We start from the raw sequence: 12,084 nt of genomic DNA on the forward strand, positions 1-12,084 counted from the left end.
CCTGTTGTTAGCCGAACTACGAACGCTGGTCGCTGCCGTAATTCCGCTAGGTATTTTGCATTAACTCGAGAAGCCACAGCGTTCAGAGCACCAAAGGTCAGCTGTTGAGCCACCTCGCCTACTGCACTGCCTTCACATTGATTAAAACTGTACGGAGTGTAGCTGCCTAGATAACTTCAGTTTTACAAACACACTGTTTCGGAATTGGGTATCCAAGCGATCCTAAACTTTTTTTTATGTTTTTGGTAAGTGCTACTAATTTCGCCCCTCACAGTACTATGTGTATGTGAATATTCGGCCTTGATATGCAACTTCATTCAATATCTCCCAGTAGATATTTCAATACGTTATTAGCAACCGGGTATAGTTTCTGGAGTTCAGCGAGGGAGTGTTATATGGCTATTATTGCTTACAGTATATAAGTATCAGGCAAATGAAAAGGAGACAAATGTAAAGAAAATGCAAGTAAGCTCTTCATTATTTAAAAAGTAATCGCCACATTAGTTAACACATCCGTCCTACGGTGAAAGAAGGCGGCGAATGCTTTTATGGAAAAATGTTTGCGGTTATCTAAGGAACTATGATAGCACCCAGGCGTGCATCTCTTTGTCCGAAGCAAATCGGCGACCACGAATGCCTCCCTTCAGGGTTCCAAAATTGTGAAAACGTCATGGGATAAGATCAGGACTATATGGAGGATGTGCAAGGGTTTCCCAGCGAAATTTCTGCAACATAGTCCAAACAGCTTTGGCAACATGTGAGTGAGCATTATCCTGCAACGGAATGATGCTGTGCGTCAACGTTCCTGGACGTTAGAAGTCGATGGTCTGCTTCAATTTTTGCAAAGCACGTGAGTAGGCTCAGGAAAGAATTTTGTCTGTTGCTATTAAAGGTGCTCTCACACGTTCAGTAAAATTATCAAACTGTCAAGATATTGACCGTCCGAGGGCGCTAATTGATGTATCGCCATTACTAGAAATTCTGACAAGAAATACTGAGGGCTCTCATAATATACTCAGTATTGTGGATACATGCTGAACTTATGAGGTCAAGTATTTATTCTAATGTTTACACAGCTTCATGTACCAGCCACATGGTGTTAGACTGTACCGTTTATGTTTTCAATTTGCCATTCTATAAGCTGCAATATATCATATCGCAGATTCGATTATTGAAATAGTTTTTTAACATAAATCAATTTCAATAAGCCTATGCAAGGGCAATCGATGTAGATACGAGTTAAGGATAGTCAACGGAGGATTCTCTGCCACACTGTTTACTTTATTAATTCGAGAATATGCTATAGGTCGAAGAATTACAAAGCAGTTAGGAAAAAACGCTTCCACTTGGAAAAATAAGTCATTTATCTGCAATGTCTGGAGTTAGGCCACCGAATTTTCACCATACGGTCACAAAATGTAAAAAGAATTACATTAATTACGTGAACATATACTTTCCAATCAGATACAATTGCTTCACATGTTTCCATACGGTTTTACTAATTGTGTATGCTGATGTTACAGAACTAAATACACAGCACTCGAATCACCTGTCGCCAGAAATCGCGTGGCTACTGCTAATCTATCGTCTGGAGCGACTGATCGCTCTTTAACGTACTATCTTCTCTATCTTTTTTTACGTAACGACAATAATAAGTTCTCTTACGGTGCAGCAACAGGTCACACCTCTTCTTCAGCCATTTTCTGACTAATGTCTTCTTATTTGTTGTTTTTTGTTGTTACGGCTAATATAATAGCGGCGTATGGTTTATTTTGGTGTTCATCATTTTCATGCCTACTGACAATTTTTGTCAGCATTATTGGCAGTGTGAGGACTCTTCGATATGTTCAAGGTTTCACAAACTAATATTGTCAATAACTACGGAACGTGTACATGCCCCTTAATAGCGAGAGACAGCTACATCGCATTTCTGCGTCACCGAAATCCGGCTTTCGTTATCTCTAACATTTTTCCTCGCATTAACTCTGCCTTCATTAATCGGTAGTTTCGAAACTGCCTGCGCACAGCTGACGTTCATTTTATGGTGCTCTCGCCGGACTGGTTTTGTGGGAACAGGATATTCCAGATGTCTAGAGTTCCATTGTCACTTCCGGGCTCAGAGAGTCTTTCAGTCAGTCTTATTCGGCACTGATGAGCCACCTCGCATTATGTTTGCCTTTACTCAAAGGATTTATCGCTGAGGTGTTGTAAAAACATTTTCCATTAGTATATCGATGGGAAATGTTCGTCTGTTTCACAACTGACTGAGAAAGGCATTCATTGATTTGTTGTTTGGTTTACTCAGGGGGACAAAACATCAGTGGTCTAAGCCCTCTGTTACTGTACCGAAAATGTCTTACCGCGCGATTTCTCTTCCAGCATTTACAGTAATTACGTTTAACGAGTAATAGGAGGCCATTTACTAGTGCTTCAAAAGACACAATTTCTCCAGGAGTACTGAATCGAATATTGTGTGTCTAACATTATATGTGGTGTGACTTCATTCTTTTCACTAGACAGATTGCACTTAGAGACGTCTTCCTTTATACCCATCGCTGTAGGTTTCTTTTAAAGTTCCCAAAGCCTTCCATGAATTTAACAGTTCCTTGTCCAAACCTAAGATTACAGAACTTCTCTTGAAACATGGCTTCGGCATGTATCTGTTTTAGGTCCGTAGTCCAACATTCTAAGGCTGCCTCTTAATCCAGCTACCGAGTTTCATTCTTATCATCATCTTAGTGATGCTTTGTATAGGTTCTAGCCCAACAAATGGAGTCGTCGCGCCAATCCTGGCCAGCCTTACCCGGTTCCTTCCAAGTGGCATCACTACGGCTTCAGGGCATTCTGCATCGATCATTGAACTAGTTGCTGGGGCTGGAGGAGATTTCAGAGCTGCTTGGCCGTCTGAACGAATGCAGCTGCCACGATCATTATATAACCTCTTAGTACCAGGCATTCATAATTACTCTACTATGTTCGCAAATCGTAGTTATCTCCTGTTCTGTAACATTGTTTAAGGAACTGCTGCAGCAAGGAAAACACTCACAGCGTAACTGATTAAATGCCTATACAACAAATAACAGTTCGCAGAGACACAATAAGAAACACTAGCAATTTAAAAGATTAATTGCTGCATAACAATTTTATTCTAAGAGTTGTGAAGTAGTCTTTTTCGGCTGTTTTCTTCTGACATGAAAATACCTAGCTGTAGAGGTGAACTTTTCCAAAAAAGTGCACTCGACATTACATTGTCTAGTCTTGCATATCACAGTGACAGAATTGCAAATTATCCAATCACATCTATGTGACCAACTGTCAAAAAGCCTGAATAGCCATATTTTGCAGCGCGAGAAATGCAGGGAAAAGATTCAGTTGGGCTCTGGAAGGTACCGACAGGTATGAGGAACCGTAGCGACTCCAGTGCCGTAGTTAGGTTTTTCCGTTGAGTATCCATGGCGCGATCATCCCAGTCGAGGAGGTCCCACAGAATCTCCACTGTTCCTAAATACGTGCAGTTTGGTAGTCAGGGGAGTACGGTAAGCTCATCCTGGTGTTCCTCGATCCACGCACGTACACTGCTACCTGTGTGCCATGTTGCACTGTCTTGTAGTAGATGACATCGTGCCGAGGCAAAAGAAAACTGCATGTAGGGGTGGATATGGTTCCCAGGTGTAGATGAATATTGGTGTTGATTCATTATGGCTTCCAGAATGACGAAATCACCAAGGCAATGCCACAAAAGATTTCCCAGACCATAGCGCCACCTCTTGGTTGCAGGGTATTTGCTTTCAGATGTTTCACGCCGTACACACCATTGGGCTATGTCCGATAGAGCATACATCTACATATACATCTACATGATTACTCTGCTATTCACAATGAAGTGTATGGCAGAGGGTTCAATGAACCACCTTCAAGCAGTCTCTCCACCGTTCCACTCTCGAACGGCACGGGGGAAAGGCAAGCACTTAAATTTTTCTGTGCGAGCCCTGATTTCTCTTATTTTATCGTGATGATCATTTCTCCCTATGTAGGTTGGTGCCAACAGAATGTTTTCGCAATCGAAGGAGAAAACTGATGATTGAAATTTCATGAGAATATCCCGTCGCAACGAAAAAAACCTTTGTTTGAATGATTCCCACTCCAATTCAGGTATCATGTCTGTGACACTATCTCCCCTATTTCGCGATAATACAAAACGAGCATCCCTTCTTTGTACTTTTTCGATGTCAACCGTCAGCCCCACCTGATACGGATCCCACACCGCACAGCAATACTCAAGAATATGGCGGACAAGCGTGGTGTTAGCAGTCTCTTTAGTAGACCTGTTGCACCTTCTAAGTGTTCTGCCAATGAATCGCAGTTTTTGGTTTGCTCTACCAACAATATTATCTATGTGATAGTTCCCATTTAGGTTATTTGTAATTGTAATCCCTAAGTACTTAGTTGAATTTACAGCCTTCAGATTCGTCTGACTTTTCCCGCAATCGAAATTTAGCTGATTTCTTTTAGTACTCACGTGAATAACTTCACACTTTTCCTTATTCAGGGTCAATTACCACTTTTCGCACCATACATATATCTTATCTAACTCATTTAGCAAGTCGTTTTGATCATCTGGTGACTTTAAAAGACGGTAAATGACAGCATCATCTGCAAACAATCCAAGACGGCTGCTCAGATTGTCTACTATGTCGTTAACATAGATCAGGAATAATAGAGGGCATATAACACTTCCTTGGAGATCGCCGGATATTACTTCTGTTTCACTCGATGATTTTCAGTCTATTACTACAAGCTTTGACCTTTCTGACAGGAAATGTCGAATCCAGTCGCACAACTGAGGCGATACTCCGTAGGCACGCAGTTTGGTTAGAAGACGCTGGTGAGGAACGGTGTCGAAAGCCTTCTGGAAATATAAAAATAAGGAATCAATTCGACATCCCCTGTCGATAGCACTTACTACTTCATGATTATAAAACTTTATTCATCTGAAAAGGCTAGAGGTCGCCACTCGATGGAAGTCCAGATGCGATACTGGCGCGCAGATTCTAGCCTTCGTCGCCGATGAACAGCCGTCAGCATGAGTGCGTGAACCAGGCACCTGCTGTGGAGGCCCATATGCCGCCACGGTCGGTGAGGAGAAACTGTTCATAGGCCCTTGGTTGAGCCCCTTGGTCCATCTGGACGATCTGTTGCTCAATGGTTACATTCGCCCGAACGCATCTCTGCAGCCGTCGTTCATCCCCGTCATCACTTGTGCACTACAGTTGCGTCGGCACCCGTTTCGGATAACGCCACCCACACTGTGCTTTAAACACGGCGGCATGCGAACATCCTTGGCTTGAAAGCCAATGATAATGCCCTTTGGGCGTCACATAAATCGCTCCGTTTCCCGCATTCCGTCAACGAATACACTGTTTTCAGCATTCCTTCGACAGACTTTATATTTCCTCCACTGCTAGTGCTGCCACCTGATGACTGAGTGGTTATTGCACTTTTGACGTCGGAGATGGGTAGTGGTCCCATTAATGTGACTGGACCGGGTGACTGAGAAATAAGCAAAATAAAAACTGCTTAGCGCTACATTTTAAGCTTTTTATTCCCTCGTTAAAACTTTACACGAAATCTAAACAACAACTGTTTTACAAATATTCACCAACAAAGCGACGGCTTCAGCAAGTACCAAAACAAATTTTTGTACTGTCGTGACGTGACTGCTTCGTCCCAGATCAAATAATTGTAGTATTAATGTCACACCAATCTTTTTTTTCTCGTTTATGTCTCATCCCTAGCGAATATCCCTTCCGCCGGTCACATGTATCAACAACAGAAAAATGTGATAAATTACATTGCATGGACCCTGTCTCAGTGCCTTTCACTTGTTTTCAATGGCTTTTATCCCAGTAAAATTTTTACCTGTACGTCACTCACACGTCCCTCGCTTGTTGTCGGCGGGATATTGACAGGTCGCTGAAAAGCGGCACTTATTGTGTGACGTCAGCGGCTGTCCAGCCAAGAGGAAACGCTGTTTGTAGCACCAAGGCGAGTGTGATATTACTGCACAGAAAACTTTGGAGCAAAATGTTTGACTTTCTTGGGACATACCGGGAGATGCGATTAGTTTCGGAGACACGTCGCTCTTGGCGGAAAAAAATCGACAAGTATAAAAATAATTTCAGAAGTACCACAAGGAAGTGTGGTAGCACCATCATTGTTTACAATTTATATAAATAATTTTGTGAATAAAGTCTGAAGTTCTGTGAGACTGCTCACAGACGATGCGAGAGAGTATAAGAACAGCAGACGATTGTAACGATCTGCAGAAAGATATGCAGAGGATTGATGATAGCCGGAGGGACTGGCAGCGGCCCTGAGCGTAAACAAATGTAGCACACTGCACGCAAGGATGAACAGAGGTCCACAAGTGTACGATTAAACTTTTGATCACCTATCCATCGAAGCAGTAACACTAGCGAATTACCTAGGAGTAACCGCCCGGAATGACCTAAAGTGGAATAAGCACAAACGAAAAGTTGTAGGAAAAGCAGCAGAGAGGCTGAGACTCAGTGGAACAAACCTAAGGAAAACTAAGTCATCCACGAAGGAAGTGACATACATGGTGCTTGTTCGACAGATTCTCCAGTACTGTTTCTCAGCTCAGGTCCTTCACCACGTTGGATTAATATAGGACTTATAAAAGTCCAACAAAGAGTGGTGAAACTTATCACGGCATCGTAGAGTCAGCGCCAAAGCTTTAGGGAGATGCTCAACAAATTCCACTGACAGACGTAACAAGACGGCATTTTGCATCACGGAGAGGTTTACTGCTGATGTTCCGAGAGAGTACTTGCAGGAAGATTTGGACAACGTATTATTTGCCCCTACATGCGTCTAGGAAAGTGTTCACGATGAGAAAATCCGTGAAAATTATTCCATTCCGCTCCATTGTGGTAGGGTGCTAAAGCAACCAGTTTCGAATTATTTTAGATAAAAACAGTCTTGGTTGCAAAATTACTTAACATCGATGACCTATTTCACCATTTTGGGACATCATCAGACTGTGTACAAGTAGCTGGATATGAAACCCATCTGTCGTAATGACCGTATGAAATGCAAAACGGACGCAACAGTAACCCCCGGGTGAAACGCGTCATTGATGTTAAATAATTTCGCAATAAAGAGTGTTTTTATTCTGGAAAAGTCCGTGAAGTTAGTGTTAATATTTTTCCGAGGATCCATTCGTGAAAGGGACAGGAAAGGGGGAAATGACAGTGCTACTAAAAGTACCCTCTCTCACACACGACAAGTGTCATCTGCTGTACATGCAGGTGTAGATCCTTCACCGTCAATGTTATTTTCCAGTAATCATTCACCTCAAATGATTCCTGCACTTTTTATTACACACAAGCCATTAATGTTGTTTACTACGACAATTTTTCATTGTACTGGCAACGTTCACGGGTACAAGGTTAAATTACGAAGCACTGACCGTGAGAGAATCGCCATATTCTACCCTGCACGATGTCGGTGAGCCTAAAGTGAAATCTGACCACTCATGCATCTACATCTACGTCTATATACACACTCTGCAAGCTGCTGCACGGTGCATGGAGAAGGGTACCATGTACCATTACGAGGTGCATTCAAGTTCTAAGGCCTCCGATTTTTTTTCTCATTAACTACTCACCCGAAATCGATGAAACTGGCGATACTTCTCGACGTAATCGCCCTGCAGACGTACACATTTTTCACAACGCTGACGCCATGATTCCATGGCAGCGGCGAAGGCTTCTTTAGGAGTCTGTTTCGACCACCGGAAAATCGCTGAGACAATAGCAGCACGGCTGGTGAATGTGCGGCCACGGAGAGTGTCTTTCATTGTTGGAAAAAGCCAAAAGTCACTAGGAGCCAGGTCAGGTGAGTAGGGAGCTTGAGGAATCACTTCAAAGTTGTTATCACGAAGACACTGTTGCGTAACGTTAGCTCGATGTGCGGATGCGTTGTCTTGGTGAAACAGCACACACGCAGCCCTTTCCGGACGTTTTTGTTGCAGTGCAGGAAGGAATTTGTTGTTTAAAACATTTTCGTAGGATTCACCTGTTACCGTAGTGCCCTTTGGAACGCAATGGGTAAGGATTACGCCCTCGCTGTCCCAGAACATGGACACCATCATTTTTTCAGCACTGGCGGTTACCCGAAATTTTTTTGTGGCGGTGAATCTGTGTGCTTCCACTGAGCTGACTGGCGCTTTGTTTCTGGATTGAAAAATGGCATCCACGTCTCATCCATTGTCACAACCGACGAAAAGAAAGTCCCATTCATGCTGTCGTTGCGCGTCAACATTGCTTGGCAACATGCCACACAGACAGCCATGTGGTCGTCCGTCAGCATTCGTGGCACCCACCTGGATGACACTTTCCGCATTTTCAGGTCGTCATGCAGGATTGTGTGCACAGAACCCACAGAAATGCCAACTCTGGAGGCGATGTGTTGAACAGTCATTCGGCGATCGCCCAAAACAATTCTCTCCGACTTTCTCGATCATGTCGTCAGACCGGCTTGTGCGAGCCCGAGGTTGTTTCGGTTTGTTGTCACACGATGTTCTGCCTTCATTAAACTGTCACACCCACAAACGCACTTTCGACACATCCATAACTCCATCACCACATGTCTCCTTCAACTGTCGATGAATTTCAATTGGTTTCAGACCACGCAAATTCAGGAAACGAATGATTGCATGCTGTTCAAGTAAGGGAAACGTCGCCATTTTAAGTATTTAAAACAGTTATCATTCTCGCCGGTGGCGGTAAAATTCCATCTGCCGTACGGTGCTGCCATCTCTGGGACGTATTGACAACGAACGTGGCCTCATTTTAAAACAATGCGCATGTTTCTATCTCTTTCCAGTCCGGAGAAAAAAAATGGGAGGCCTTAGAACTTGAATGCACCTCGTATTAGTTGTTTTCTTTCCTGTTCCACTCGCAAACAGAGCGAGAGAAAAGCTACTATGTAGAAACCTCCGTACGAGTCCCAGTTTTATCATCTTACCTTTCTGGTCCTTATGCGGAATGTATGTTGACGGCAGCAGAATCCATCTGCAGTGGGCCTTCAATGCCTGTTTTCTGCTTTTCTGCAACGGTGCCTGGAAGAAAGAGCGTCATTTTCCCTCCAGGTATTCTCATTTGAGTTCGCGATGTATTTCCGTAACACTTGCGTGCTGATGGAACTTATCGGTAAGAAGCCTAGCAGCACGCCTCTGTATTGCATCTATGTCTTCCTTTAATCTGACCTCTTGGGATTCCCAAACACTCGAGCAGTACTCAAGAATGAGTCAAATTAGCGTTCTATACGCCGTCTCCTGTATGCAAAGTGATTTTCTCCACATTGTACATACTCTGAGGGTTGTTCCATGAGAGGATGCGGAACAAAAGGTCTGAGGAACTTATGTCCGGAAATGTATTGTTTCCATGTACCTCAACACATGTGTGTATGCATGTTCTATCTCACACGTTCAAACTAGCCAGGCTGAATCTGAACAGTGCCAAAGGCATCATGAATTAGCTGCTCCTTCATGGGCTCTGTATACACGATACTTTTGAGATGGTCCCATAACCTGAAATCTCACGGGTTGAGATCCGGTGAACGAGCAGGCCATGCAACTGGACCCCTTCGTCTGATCCATCGACTAGGGAGAACACGATTGAAATGAGTCCTGACGTTAACGGCGAAAGGGATGGAGCAACGTCATGTAGCAGCCACATAGCGCTTCCAATCATCAGCGGCACTTCTTCCAGCAGGGGTGGCAAAGTCACCCGCAAGAAACGCCAATACTTCCGGCCTGTTAGGCGACGTGGAAGGGAGACTGATCCCACAATACGGTCGAATTTATCCCGGCCCGCAAATTCCGGCTGTCCCGATGCTGATGACTCGCTGTCATCATACCCTGGGTCTACAAGAAATCAGAGCATACTATTCCACAGACGACTGTTATGAAAGTTGAAGATACCACTCCACGTAAATGTAGCCTCATCTGCTCATCTGTGAATAGGGTGGATGACACAAATCCCGAAATCGTCGTTGTCTGGTGAAGAAACCGGTGACAAAACTTTTCCAGATGTGGAAAGTCTGTTGCTAGTAAGCCCTGCACACGCTGTAAGTGATAATAGTAGTAACATTTGTCATTGAGAATGTTCCACACGGTCGTCTGACTTACTCTGTACTGGCGGGACAACTGCCTTCCACAGTGTTAATCACGTTTTCCTCCAACTGTGATGTCCGAACGTTTTGGCTACGCCCTTCATGATCTACTGCTTCCTGAAGTGATCCCGTCCCAGGAAAACGACGAAACACCGTTGCAAACATTGAATGTTGTGGTTGCTGTCGACGCGGATAGGTCTTCTGATACAAGCTTGTTGCCCGTCTCGTTAGTAAACTCCATGTCGTCAAGCTCTCGATTTGAATACGGAACCATTGTGTACAACACTGTATCACATCCACTACAAGGTGAATCAACAAAAGAAGTGAATGGCACACGACATTACCATTTACTACGGCAGGAGATGGCGCTCAGTCATGACGTATGAGGAAAAGTACTACCCTCCAGGAGGAAACCATGAATACAGTAATTGTGGCTGCATGGTACAGTGCGTACAGACCGAATCTCTGTAACAAAGTATGATCAAATAAATGGTCTCTAGCATGGAAACCATGCACTTCCGGACATAAGTTTATTAGACCTGTTTTTTTCGGTATCGTCTCATCGATCAGTCCCTAGAGTTTGTAGACGGTGGAAAAAATCACCCTCTGTAAGTATCATACATTTTCAAAATTCTCCCAATAAAATGAAATCGATCATTCGCTTTCCCGAATATCAACATGACATGCCGATTCCATTTCATGTCGTACTCCCAACTTACGCCTACATATTTAATCGATGAGGCTGTGTCAGACAGCACTGTGCTAATGCTGTATTCGAACATTACAAGAATGTTTTTCCAACTCATCTGCATTAACGTACATATTTTCTACAATTAGATCACTCTGACATTCATCACACCAATTAGAAATTCTGTAAAAGTCATCTCGTATTCTTCTCCTGTCACTGAAATACGACACCTTTCCGTACACCACAGCATCAACAGCAAACAGCATTTAATCACTATTCACCCTGTCCGTGTATAAAGAAAACAACAGAGGTCCTACGCCGTGGACAGTCTTGATAACACTCTTGTCTCTGATGATCACTCGTCGTCGAGGACAACATACTGGGTCCCATTATTTAAAAAGTCTTCGAGCCACTTATATGGGCAACGGCCTTGCCGCAGTGGATACACCGGTTCCCGTGAGATCACCGAAATTAAGCGCTGTCGGGCGTGGTCGGTACTTGGATGGGTGACCATCCAGGCCGCCATGCGCTGTTGCCATTTTTCGGAGTGCACTCAGCCTCGTGATGCCAATTGAGGAGCTACCCGACCAAATAGTAGCCGCTTAGGTCAAGAATACCATCATAACGATCGGGAGAGCGATGTGCTGACCCCACGCCCCTCCTATCCGCATCCTCCACTCAGGATGACACGGCGGTCGGATGGTGCCAGTAGACCACTCGTGGCCTGACGATGGAGTGATCGAGCCACTTTTGTATCTGGGAACAGAATCAGTGCCGGCCTGTGTGGCCGAGTGGTTCTAGGCGCTTCAGTCTGGAACCGCGTGATCGCTACGGTCGCTGATTCCAATCCTGCCTCGGGCATGGACGTGTGTGATGTCCTTAGGTTAGTTAGGTTTAAGTAGTTCTAAGTCCTAGGGGACTGTTGACCTGAGATGTTTAGTCCCATAGTGCTCAGAGCCATTTGAACCATTTCAACAGAATCAGTATGTTCGGATCTTCGTCAACAGTATGCAGTGGGCATCGTGTCAACTGCCTTGTGGAAATCTAGATCCGTGCTGATTTGTAGACAGAAGCTTTCATATCTCAAGGAAATTTATTACATTCGAACTCAGTATGCATTCAAGAATTCTGCGGTAAATGGACGTTAAGGAGATTGGCCTGTAGCTATGTGGGTCCTTTGCTTTACTTTCTTAAGT

General features: G+C 44.1%; 1 pseudogene; it reads left to right on the forward strand.

The window, feature by feature from the left end:
* The first annotated feature begins 11,308 nt into the window (after positions 1–11,308).
* On the forward strand, positions 11,309–11,426 carry LOC126095878 (5S ribosomal RNA; annotated as a pseudogene).
* Positions 11,427–12,084: the final 658 nt, after the last annotated feature.

Source organism: Schistocerca cancellata, chromosome 8, assembly GCF_023864275.1.
Source record: "Schistocerca cancellata isolate TAMUIC-IGC-003103 chromosome 8, iqSchCanc2.1, whole genome shotgun sequence".
In the NCBI taxonomy this organism is placed as follows: Eukaryota; Metazoa; Arthropoda; class Insecta; order Orthoptera; family Acrididae; genus Schistocerca; species Schistocerca cancellata.